General features: G+C 42.3%; 1 protein-coding gene across 7 annotated transcripts in view; it reads left to right on the top strand.

The window, feature by feature from the left end:
• The window catches only part of SORCS1 (sortilin related VPS10 domain containing receptor 1), a 513,368-nt gene that overhangs the window by 380,143 nt on the left and 120,942 nt on the right, over nt 1–12,283 (top strand). The window lies entirely within an intron of this gene.

The raw sequence follows: 12,283 nt of genomic DNA, 5'->3' as shown, positions 1-12,283 counted from the left end.
AGATCAGTTCTAATTTTATTTATTTATTTTACTTTTTTGCAAAGGCAGCATCTTCAGAAACTACCCAAGAGTAAAAATTCAATAAAGGGATTTAATTTGAAAAGTTATCCCTGTCAAAACAAAACAGAAAAAAAAAATTACCTACCAATTGAAATAAAGGATCTAGGCATAATGCCTGACCTGCCTGGGTATAAAAAAAAAAAAAAAAGAGAGAGAGATTTTTTTTTTTTTCAGTATCATATCCAGCCTCTCCCTCTCTCTTTCTTTCTCCCTCTTTCTTACTTCCTCTTCCTCTTTCTCAAAGTACTTGGTAACCAGGAAGTTGTTTTGACACAGGAAAATCCCTCACTAGCTTATTTGGCTCATCCCCATCGGGTGGTTTATAAAGGCTTATCTGGGCTTGTTAATTCAAAGTTCGGTTTTAGCCTCATTTCACATTTCCCTAGATTACATTTTATAATCGATTTCTGTTTCACCTGAAGTCCCCATACTGAGGGCTTTTTTTTTTTTTTTTTTTTTTTTGCTTCGTGACAGTCTGTGACTGCCATAGACATTTCTGCCACTGTGCTCTGGAATCTGGATGTCTTGTAGTTTACACTGTGACAAGGATGTTATTCTTCCTTGCATTACTTCTCTGCCTTGGGAGGAAGGCTGGGGAGAGCAGCCTCAATTATAATCAATCACGGGAATTATTATTGGAAAATTTTGAACATGTTTACTGGATGTGGCATTTGTTATTGGTCCCTGCATTTAACTGAGAACACCCTGATAGGTCCTCACTCCAGAGACAAAGATTTTACTGTTTAAATATCGTGCGTGTGTGTATGAATGTACCTGCTCTCAGGCATCCTATGGAGTCAGTATATTAAAACTGCCACCCAGTGCATTAAAACCGTAAAAAGGACACCTATCTTCTATTGATTCACCTAATATAGGTGCATTGCTGTATACATATGTAATGAATGTAGTTGGAAAATGTTGACCAAACGCTGGGTTGAAAGCTTTGTGAAAAACCTTATCTCGTTTTATTTTGGTTCTTTATGCAAACAAAGGTCAGAGACTGACCCATTTGTTGACTTAATAAATAAACTTACCTGTATAAGCAAGTCTTCTTAAAGGAGGGCTTTAGCCATAGGGTCTACACAGTCCTGAGGGGCTAATGGACAAGTTTAAGAACCTCACTAGCTCCCTGGAATTGTGCATTGTGTGTTAGGTATACGGGGTTTTGGAGGAAAAGAATGTAACAATGACCAGAATTCTTTACATGGAAATTATACAGGGATGCAGAGTTCTCTGTGCACTTCTGTACATATCATCTTGCAAGAAAACCTGCCGTCTTGAGTTTGACCTTTATCACTCCTCCCTTTCACTTCTGAAATGAAAGCCGTAGTCAGCGGCATGACTATTTCGGTACTGGTGGTGATCTGTGCTAGCATGGAGAAGGGGCAGGGGACAATTACTGGGATCATTGTTTATTTGCATGAGTAAGTAACCTTGTAACAACAACTTGCACAAGGACTGGTCTCTTTCACTGGGGAGAAACAACCTTGGCTCTTTAACCAACTGTGAAAATGAATGTCCAAAAACTCTTGCTGAAATGAACCACAGACTAGCATTTTACAAGCTGAAATAAAAACCAAAGGAGACTCACAACTTTATATAACCACCATCCCACAGATTCTGGTCCTGGGTCAGAACTGGACATCCCATTCTATTTCCCATTTTCCAGTGCTGCAGTCGACTTCCATCCTGAGCAGCTTGCCAGCAGCATCTGGCTGGGGGACGGTGGCTGCAATGCTGAGGGGCTGTGATGGAGACCTCGGTTCCCAATAGGCCTCAGTCTGTGACCTATGGGGTGCTTTCAGTTCTCTGTGTAGAGATAGATTCCCTTTATGACAACAAGAGTAGCAGCAATGCCAATAAAAAGGAGAAGTTGTACTCGGGTGCATCCAGCGAAAAGTAAAATCCACTTCCTGACCTTCCTTCCCATTCCCCAGGTGCAGCATGTTTGTTTTTTTGTAATGTTTCTTCTACATTTTTTCCCAGAAATTGTGTGGGCTTACACAGGTGAATATGCATGTGAATACACAGACATACACACTCACATATGTTCGTGTTGTAAAACCATCGTGCCACATGCACTCCTGGGGAATAAAATAGCAAGTTAAAGTTTTTCCATATCAACACATGTAAATGCAGCCACTTTGTGACCAATGACTACAAAAATCCCCACTTTGTGCAGTCAGCTATGGTCTCCTTCGCTTTTCTCTCATTAATAGACCTGTAGAGGTTTGGCTCTTTCACACATTGCTAATACATCCGTGTACACACACACACACACACACACACACACACACGTACACACACACGTATTACTGATTTGGTTAGTCAGCATTCACACTTGTGCAGGCAGCAAGCAATGCTGGAAAGAGAAACTACAGATGGCCAGTTCCAGGTCTGAGAGTGAATACTTGGAAAATTTTAGTAGACCTTGTTGCATTGTCCTTTGAGATAGCTGCATCATTGCACGCTGTCAGTGTGACAGCGCTGGGATGCTTGGCTTTGCAAGCCCTCAATAGCCTGAGACATCAAAGATTTCTTCAGCATAACCCATCTGATGAGCCACAAGCTATATCCTTATTGCTTTCATTTGCATTTATTTAATCGTGAATGAGGTTAAGAATTTTTACTGACTTTTCTTGGTTATTTTATTTCCTCATCAGTGCACCTTTAAAGATGTCAAATCTCTTTAATGTTCCAGAGAAGATGAACACTTTGGCTTTTGTATACAAATATATATATATAAAAATGTCAAACTGGCCACTCCTATGCCAGCGAGGGTCCCACCCCTGGCCCACCAACTGGCATTTTTCGACCCCACGTTTTGTAACCTTGATTTACCTTCTTTTCAGTCCGTGTATTTAGGAACAGTTTCTGAGCTGGGACCTGGGAAGAGGCTAGAATTTTCTAGAATTGGGGCTGCTGCAGATTCTGATGGCTCCCTACTCCTCCCCAGCATGGGGAACAAGGGCCTTTCCCCTCTCCGCCTGCCCCCCCAGCAGGCATCAGGGACTAGAGCACAGAGGCACCCTGCACTGGCTTGTTCTCTTGGCTGCCTCCTTCTGACCCCCATTGTTCATGTTGCAAAAACCTCTTGATTTTGACTCCTCGTGATTTCAGCGTGGCCTCTCTGATACAGTAGCCTTAAAGACAGCCTGAAAACCAACCAGAAAAGCATGAAACACGGTAACACAGGCCTCCCCACACAGCGGTGAAAATCTGGCAGGAACATGTAGTCACGGGCCCTGCTGGGTGGCTTTCAGAGCACATTCTTTGTACGCTTCTGTGCTACTTTCCCAGCATGCTGGGGGCCCAGCCGGCCAGGAGAAGGTCTGTGCCCTTACTTCTGCTCAGGAAGAGAGGACAGAGTGTGCAAGAGAAGCCTGTTCTCCCCTGGCCTTTACTTGACAGCAGAGGAATGCCTCTCTATTGGGTTTTCAGGATCCCCCAGGACACAGCAGCACTAGTCCATACAACATGGATGGCAATTTCCAAGTGTCTGGAAAATTCCTAATGCTTCTCACTCCTGCTTTAAAAAAAAAAGTGTCATAAAGGTCTTGGCACTTACTCATACATTTCCTTCCTTGGTCCTGTATGTTCTCAGGCAACAGTGATTCTAATACCATGCATTCTATCCCTATCATTTGCCTCTGCCACTACTGCCCTTGGTACTTCTCAGCTGCATTACTCATACCCATTCCTGTAAGTAGGCTCTATTGTTATTTTTCTCATTTTAACCTTGAGGAAAACAAGGCTTATAGTGATTAAATGTTTTTGCCATTGCCTCAGGGCTAGAATTTGAAGCCCTATTATTATGCATTCATTCAGCAGATACTGTTGTGCCTGGATGTAGAGATAGGAGGGAAAGTTGCAAAGGCCCTGCTCTCATAGAGTTTCCCTAGTAGAAAGAGAAGACGTTATACTGGGTATAAACCCATGTCTAATGCCAAGTGGTGCTAAGTCCAGGAAGGAAAGGAAAGCAGGGCAAGGGGAGCAGTGATTGAGCGGGGAGGGGATGTCAAGGAAGGAATCTCTCTGATAAGGTGGCATTTGATGTTTGAGCCACGTAGTTATGGAAGTGAGGGAGACAGCCTGCTGGAAGAGCATTCCAGAGGGATGGAACAGTATATGCAAATGATACAGAGTGTGGCTATGCTTGGCAAGGGTCAGGAAGGCCAGGAATATGGAGAGGACAGGCCAATGCGTCATCTTTGTTTATTTCAACAAGAAAGGCAGAAACGTACCTTATTGGTCTTGGTTGAACACTGACCATGTTCCAAATATGATATATGGTATTGAAAGTTATTAAGTGAAGAATATGGAAAAGAAAGTTATTAAGTGAAGAAATACTGGGTTGAACATACACATGCCTCAGAGGCAATCCCTTGAACTGACTCTTTGTCCTGAAATTAATCACATAGCATGTGAACACATCTAAGTAGATTGCGCACCCCTCCCCCAAAAAACCCTGTAAAAAATTCTCTGTGTTTTCTCCCCCATGTACCAAACTGCTTTCATCTCTCCTCTTCCTCTCTCTCTCCTTCCCATTTTTATTCATGCTTTTGTTCCCTCTGGCTCTCCTACCATTTCCTCCCCACCCTACCCCCCAACCTAAGGCTCCCTCCTGCACCCTGCCTCCCCCTCTGTCTTTTTTGACTCAGTTTGGAAAGTTTTTCAAACAAATGTGCTTCTCGGTTTCTCATGCCTCGGTGTGACCTTCTCCATAACTTTGTGTCTTTTCTCAATTTAAGCTGGATTTCTAGTGTGGCTTCCTCAGATGGGACAGGGAGCATTTCCCAAACACATCTTGTACCCTCCCCCTCGTGCCTCTGTGTTCTCACCAGTGTTCCTTCTTCCTGGAGTCCTCCTTGTCACTCACCCTACCATGTTCCAAGCCACCTTCCAGACTTTTCTCAGCTCCTCCAGGAAACCTTCCACAGGTGTCCCCGCCTTCACCCCCACACAGGTCATTGTTACCTCTGGGCCTTAGAGTGAATAGTAAAGTGGTCTCTGTCCCCCAAAGTACAGTAGTCCAGGGAGGCATAACAGGTCCACAGTTCTGTGTAAAGCAAAGTAAAATAGAGGCTATCACAGGAGAACTTGTGGCACGGGGTAGATCATCTGTGGAAAGGTATGAATTTGTGTGTCCCTCACCTGTGGGCTCACAGTTCTCCTTCCTGAGATGCACTCACCACATTGCATTGTAGTTGGCAAGTGGTGTTTCTGTATTTGTGTTAAATTATTATGTCCTTCTGGCCTCTTTCATGTCCCTAATTCCTAGTCTTGTGCTTCATGAAAAATTTATGATCTTAGAACTTTTCCTGTAGTAAGCATGGCCTCCTAAATGTCAGAAGGCTAGTCATAAAAGACAACATTTAGAAAGTTATCCTGGACCAAAATTGAGAGATTTCATAGAAGAAAGCAATGGCACCATCTCTTTATGTCGAGGGAGAACATTTGATCTAAGTTCATAATTTTCTCAGAAATGTATTGAACTCAGGCTTTTCAAGGGGCCAGGGCTGGAGTCTTGGGTTTGCATGTGTCAATTTCTCACTGACACATGCCACTGAGGGTGCTGGAACCCTGAGGGTAATGAAGTGTACATGAGCACGAGCATGTTGACATATGTGTGCATGTGTGTTGGTTGGGGACATTTAATATGAAGGTTCTAAAATAATAGAACAATGTAAAGAACAAAAGGAAGATATATATGCAGATATATGGGCTTTAAAAACTGCCCTGTTTAAATCTTGAAAATTAGTAGGGGATGGAGAGTTTCAAAGTGCTCATGACTGCCTAGAGAGTTTACGGTTTCTTTCAAAATGAAATTTTTATCATATTAAGGTATATGAAAAGATTTGGATGCTAAGTAAATATTTGTTGAGTGCCAGAATCAGTGGTAGAGTCCTAGAGATCTGTGACGCATTCCATTTACTAGCATTTGAGCTTATGCAAATCTCATCCCTAAGTTTGGAGTTATTCATCTGTAAAAAATACCACTTTCTGGATTTTTTTTTTAAAAAATAAATCTGGAAAGAGAAAAAGCATGCGATCCATTTGGCATGGTTCCTAGCTGAGAGGACAGGGGTGCTCTGGTTATTCTGGAGGTTAATGCCATTGCTGCTCTCACTGGAGAGATGCTGGGAAGGGAGAGGTCAGCCTGAGCCTCAGGAAGAACCCCACAGAAGAAAGCCCAGGAAGTCAGGCAAGGAAAGGGCAGTTCAAACCAGAGGTTTGTGTCTTGGCACAGGGGTGGGAAGGAGACAGGTTTCAATGGGTAAAGACTTGTCGGATGTTAAAATGATAGTCTGATTCTTAAGATCATTTTTTAATTCTAATGTTCTAATAACTGCTCGTTACATAGAGCAACAGTCTGAAGCATAGCTTGGTAAGTGACCTTCTCTGAGTCACCCAGCATGGAGGAGATAGACCTAGGACCTAGGTCATCCCCAACAGGAGGGCGCACTTGCAAAGCAATATGGCCGCAGGCTGGCTGGCCTGTGTGCTGGGCTCCCACACGCCTCCCATGTCCTCCTCATAGCCTGAGTTATTTTCCAGTTTCCCCCACTGACCACTGCCTCACACCATTATCTATTAATTATGCACGGAGAATATTTTTCCTGGTGTCTTAAAAAAATTACTTAAAAAAAAAAGTCTTTAACCCACACCACACATTGAATATGAAGAAAGATACCATGTCAGGGAGAAGTGTGTGGAGTGCTTTACAGTCACTTCCTGTGAGACATGGTGGGCAGCACTGGTGATAAGGAGAGAGCACTTCAGGAGCAGCCACGGCTTCTGTTCCTGGAGCACAGACGAGCCTGGCACCAGACTCCCTGCCTTTCACGCCTGAGCTCTTCTCTCGTCACCGCCGCTGGCAAGAGGCCTCGCATCTGTTCCCATTTTGCAGATCAGCATTTAGAGAGGTGCCCTGACTGCTTAGGTTTACGGAGCTAGCAGGCCTTGAACCTGCATTTAAAGCCCTGTCCCTCTGCTCAAAGCCCAGACCTTGAAAGGCAGTCTTTCTCTAGATCACAGATTATGCAGGGGGTGGAAACTGCGTTATGCCAAGCAGCAGCTGTTGCCCAGAGTGAGGATGCCTGGGAAGAGCAGCACAGGGCCCTAATTACCTATGGCAGGGAAAACATCTGTGTGGGAAAAGTAATGAAATTAATTCTAAAGTCTAGCAGTTGCATGCATTAATTGACGTTAATTAATGCCAAATTACAGGATACTTCCTATGGAATCACATCATACACTCACTAGAATTGAATATGGAAAGAGTTCATCATACTTAATGCTATTACAGCAAGCCCCAAGGGGAGTAAGAGTGATTGGTCCCTCATTATGAAGTGCAGCCAATTTCTTTCTGTTTCCATTAGAAGGAGAAAGAGAACAAACCAGGAGCACTTTACCAGGGGCTAGCGGTTCAAAATTGTTCATTTCCCCTTCAGCTTGCAAATTTCACTTTGAGCCACTCTAAGTAAGAAAATGCTTTTAAGACCCCTTCTTGGGGCTTTCCTTGTGTCACCCAGCTGAACCTCTGTATTTCTTAGTTGGAGAACAGACTCACAGCATGTATTATTGCTCATAGTCCCCCCACCTCAGTACATGTCATGGTGAGTGGAGGAAGATGGAAAAGCAGAGGAATTATGTTCTTTAATTCTCGAGAGACAGATCTCAAGCCCACCGTGGACCATGTCACCTCCACCCGCTGGCTGAGAGATGCTGACCAGGGATTTGCACACAGACCTGTCTCCCTCTCTCACATCACTGCCTGTATACTACTCTTGACATCTCCTCTATTTCTTTTATTCATTTTTCCAGTGAAACCATACATATGTAGATATCTATATATACAACTTGTACAGAATCTGGTTGATACACATACTGGTAACCTACTTTTAGAAAACTTTTATTTTAGAATAATTTTAGATAAACAGAAAAGTTACCAAGACAGTATAACTTTACCTAGCTTCTCCTAATGTTTACATCTTGAACAACCAAGGTCTGTTTTCCAAACTAAGAAATTAACATTGATACAATATTATTAATTGGTAACCCATTTTTATTGTGTGACATGTATTAAGCACTTCTGTAAATACTCATATACTCTTTGGAAGCATGGTTTTAATCACAAACTGTGCATGTTCTGAAGTTTTCAAAAATGATTCCCCCATTTTTGGCCCTTCTTCTCTCTTTCTTTATTATAAATAACAGTGATGGATATTGAAATAGCTAATTCTTTTCATAGATCATTAATTATTTCCTTGGGTAGAAGTCTCAGAAATGAACATGAGGTTGAAAGATCTCATTTTCAAGGATGTTGAGCCATATTGCTGAATTACCCCCACAAAAATACAGATTTACTGGTCTTTCTTTTGTATCTAGGTATATGCATTGATATTTAGCTCAAAGCCAAAATATGCGTAACAAATACTGGCTCCCAGTTCACGGGCATTTTTCACACAATGTAGAGTTGTAGAAATAAAAGCCTTGGGGCCAACCAAGTTTGAATCCCATAAGGCCATTTCTGTAAATCTTGATCTCTTTGAGCTTCATTCTCTTTATCTAAAAAATCAGTTGATATCTTATTATACCTTGTAGTACTGTGAAGATTAAATGTATGAGATAAAGGTGAACATGCTTCAGAATCCCTGGTACATAAATGCTCAACAAATGTTAGTTTCCCTGTTCTTTTATTTCCTTCCTGAATCCCTTAGATTCAGAAATTCCAAATAGTTGAGTTATAAATATGAAAAGTATATCTTTATATTTTTCATCTTGTGCTTGTTCAGGAACCTTTGAAAAGGAGGTTAAAGTCTTAAGAAAGAAACTCTTAGACTCCATTACAAATAAAACAAGCACTATGTGTTTATCAAGAAGTCCTCATTAGGGGGCAGTCCAAGAAATTCTGATTGGAAGTTGTATTTGTAATTTGAAGACCAAGACCTCTTAATCAAGAACCTTTGATTCAGTTTGGTTAATCATTGTTTTTATTCATTATCTCACATAACAAGCACAGAGAAAGAGTAGCTCTGGGCTCCGTACAATCAGTAACTCAGTGTCATCAGGAAGTAGGTCCTTTCCATCTCTTTGCATGCTCACTATGTAAGCTTAACTGTAAGACAGTCTCCTCTGTGTGAAGAGAAGGCTAGCGCAGGGCCAAGCATGACATTGGACACAGCGTTCTAGAGAGACGAAGAGGGTCTTCTTCTGCAGCTTCCGGTCTCTGCCCTGCAGCCACCGGTCTCTGCCCTGCAGCCCCTTAAAAGACCTCCCTCTCTTCTCATTTACTGCTACAGGGTTTTAAGGCCCTTTCCTGAACCATCCAGTGGCAAGGGGAGTAAAGGAAGACCTTGAATGGGTGTAGACCAAAAGGATTAATCCTTGCATGTGAACACTTATCAGTCACACAGGAGGAAGGACAAGCCTATAGATGGAGTATTGGCTTTTCCATTAAAGAGGCTGGGGGGGCACCTGGGTGGCTCAGTGGGTTAAAGCCTTTGCCTTCTGTTCAGGTCATGATCCCAGAGTCCTGGGATCGAGCCCTACATCAGGCTCTCTGCTCCTCGGGGAGCCTGCTTTCTCCTCTCTCTCTGCCTGCCTCTCTGCCTACTTGGGATCTCTGTCTCTCAAATAAATAAATAAAATTATGAAAAAAAAAATAAAGAGGCAGGGAAGAGTGGGTATTGGAAGGTCACCAACAAAACATAACTGATAGAGAAACGTAACTGAATATACAAACTCAGTTTACCCTTTTAAAGGACTTCCTGTGTATTCTCAAACTGATTTTATCGCTGTGAAAGGTAGCAAAAGAGGAAATAGGAATATTACCATTATTGATAACAACTGAGATCTGTACACATTTGAGTTTAAAAACATGTAGCATATATATTATTTCAGTTACTTCTAGGGGCAAAACTGTAAGAAAGTCGACGTTGGCATCCCCATTTGGGTGGCAAGGCTCTGGGGGATGAAATGATTTCTTTTGAACTATGCAGCCAGGAAGTGACCAGACCAGAACTCAAGCCCAGGTCTCCTAGCTGCCAATGTTCATTGTTTCTGTGACCCCAAGCTACCTTTAGAAAAACAGAAGTTGATTAAAAGCTGTAGAAGGGTCTGTGGAATGTGAAAATTGTGAGGTAAAGATTTTGTGTGCTGTAGTGGTAGGGAAGGACTGAGTCACAGAAATTGTCTTCAGAAGATTTTGAGTTATGCCCCAAAATAAAACTCTAAGAGTGTTTGCAAAAGGAGATAATTAAGAGGGAGTAGTGGCTCTTCTTTAGTTATCTCCGGAGATGGTTTCACCGGGACTAGATGGCTTAAAGTGCTTCAAAACCAGTCCCATTCCCACAGATGGCAGTGGGATGAAGGAATATTGTAGATAAAGCTCTCCTCCACAGTGTACAAAGAGCTTATCAGTAATTACATCAGTCATTGGTCAGATGGAGCAAATGTGCATGCCTCCCCCTAGTGGCCCTCCTTCTAGAGTACAGGTTCCCCTAAGTTCCGTTAAGTGAAGATGATCCTGGAAATTTCCTTAAGGAAGTCATTAGTGAATCCTTGATCCAACCCAATACTATTGCATACCCCCATTTCATGTAAGCCTTAATCTCCTGATTTCTTTTTAATTGGAAAGAGTGGATATCTGTATATATCCCTGATGTCCTAAAAGCATAGTCATCTGTTCATTCAGCATAAAAAATAAATAAAGTAAAACAATTACATTTTTCATTCAAAATATACATATTTCAATCAAGAGGCACATTTGCACTACTGGGCATTTACCCCAAAGATACAGATGTAGTGAAAAGAAGGGCCATCTGTACCCCAATGTTTATTGCAGCAATGGCCACAGTCCCCAAACTGTGGAAAGAACCAAGATGCCCTTCAACGGATGAATGGATAAAGAAGATATGGCCCATATATACAATGGAGTATTATGCCTCCATCAGAAAGAATGAATACCCAACTTTTGTATCAACATGGATGGGACTGGAAGAGATTATGCTGAGTGAAATAAATCAAGCAGAGAGAGTCAATTATCATATGGTTTCACTTACTTGTGGAGCATAAGGAGTAACACGGAGGACATTGGGAGATGGAGAGAAGTGAGTTGGGAAAAATCAGAGGAAGAGACAAACCATGAGAGACTGTGGACTCTGAGAAACAAACTGAGGGTTTGGAGGTGAGGGGAGTGGGGGATTGGGTGAGCCTGGTGATGGGTATTAAGGAGGGCACGTATTGGGGCACCTGGGTGGCTCAGTGGGTTAAAGCCTCTGCCTTCGGCTCGGGTCATGATCCCAGGGTCCTGGGATCGAGCCCCACATCAGGCTCTCTGCTCCGCAGGGAGCCTGCTTCCTCCTCTCTCTCTGCCTGCCTCTCTGCCTAGTTGTGATTTCTCTCTGTCAAATAAATAAAATATTTAAAAAAAAAAAAAAGGAGGGCACGTATTGCATGGAGCTCTGGGTGTGGTGCATAAACAATGAATTCTGGAACACATACACACACACACACATACACACACATAAAATTAAAAAAAAAAAAAGAGGCACATTTCAGTGAGTATTTACTCACAGCCAGTATATACCTGGAACAGTATTAGAACCTGGGGGCACATTTGTGAACAAGCAGAAAAAGCGGTCCTCAAGGAGAGTATATTCTAATGGAGAGGGGCAGAAATAAATAAGGAAGAGGTAATTTTATATTGTGGTGAATTCCACGAAGGGAATTAACAAAATGGTGTTGATCAATAGTAGTCATGGAAAACCCTCTGAAGTAAGAGTGGGCTGAAATCTAGAACTTTCTTTGTGAACCACCTGGAGAAAAGCAGTTCAGGCAGAGGGAATACAGTTGAAAAGTCTCTTATATGGTAGAAGGTTTGGCCACATTTCCGAACATAAAGGAGGCCAGATGAGAAGAATCACAGAAAGAAGAAGAGACTAACATGTGGGGGAATTGGAGTGATGGGTCCTAGAAGGTTTGAATTTATTTTAAATGCAATGAGGCAAAAGGAGTTTTAAGTAAGGAAGTGACATCTGATTAGTAGGGCAGAATAGTTACAGTCAAAAAACCAAGTCATCCTCCCTGATACAAAGTACTCCCAAGCATTAAGTATCAGATCTATGTAGGAGTTACTATAACTGACATGTTTACCATCTGCTGTTGAGTCTCACGTGGGATTAGTTTACTCATCTGTAAATGAGAGCAGAGCCTTGGA

The sequence above is a fragment of the Meles meles genome, chromosome 13, assembly GCF_922984935.1.
Source record: "Meles meles chromosome 13, mMelMel3.1 paternal haplotype, whole genome shotgun sequence".
Lineage (NCBI taxonomy): Eukaryota > Metazoa > Chordata > Mammalia > Carnivora > Mustelidae > Meles > Meles meles.
Note: the sequence above shows the minus strand (reverse complement) of the source record. Positions and strands in the feature narration are given on the sequence as shown.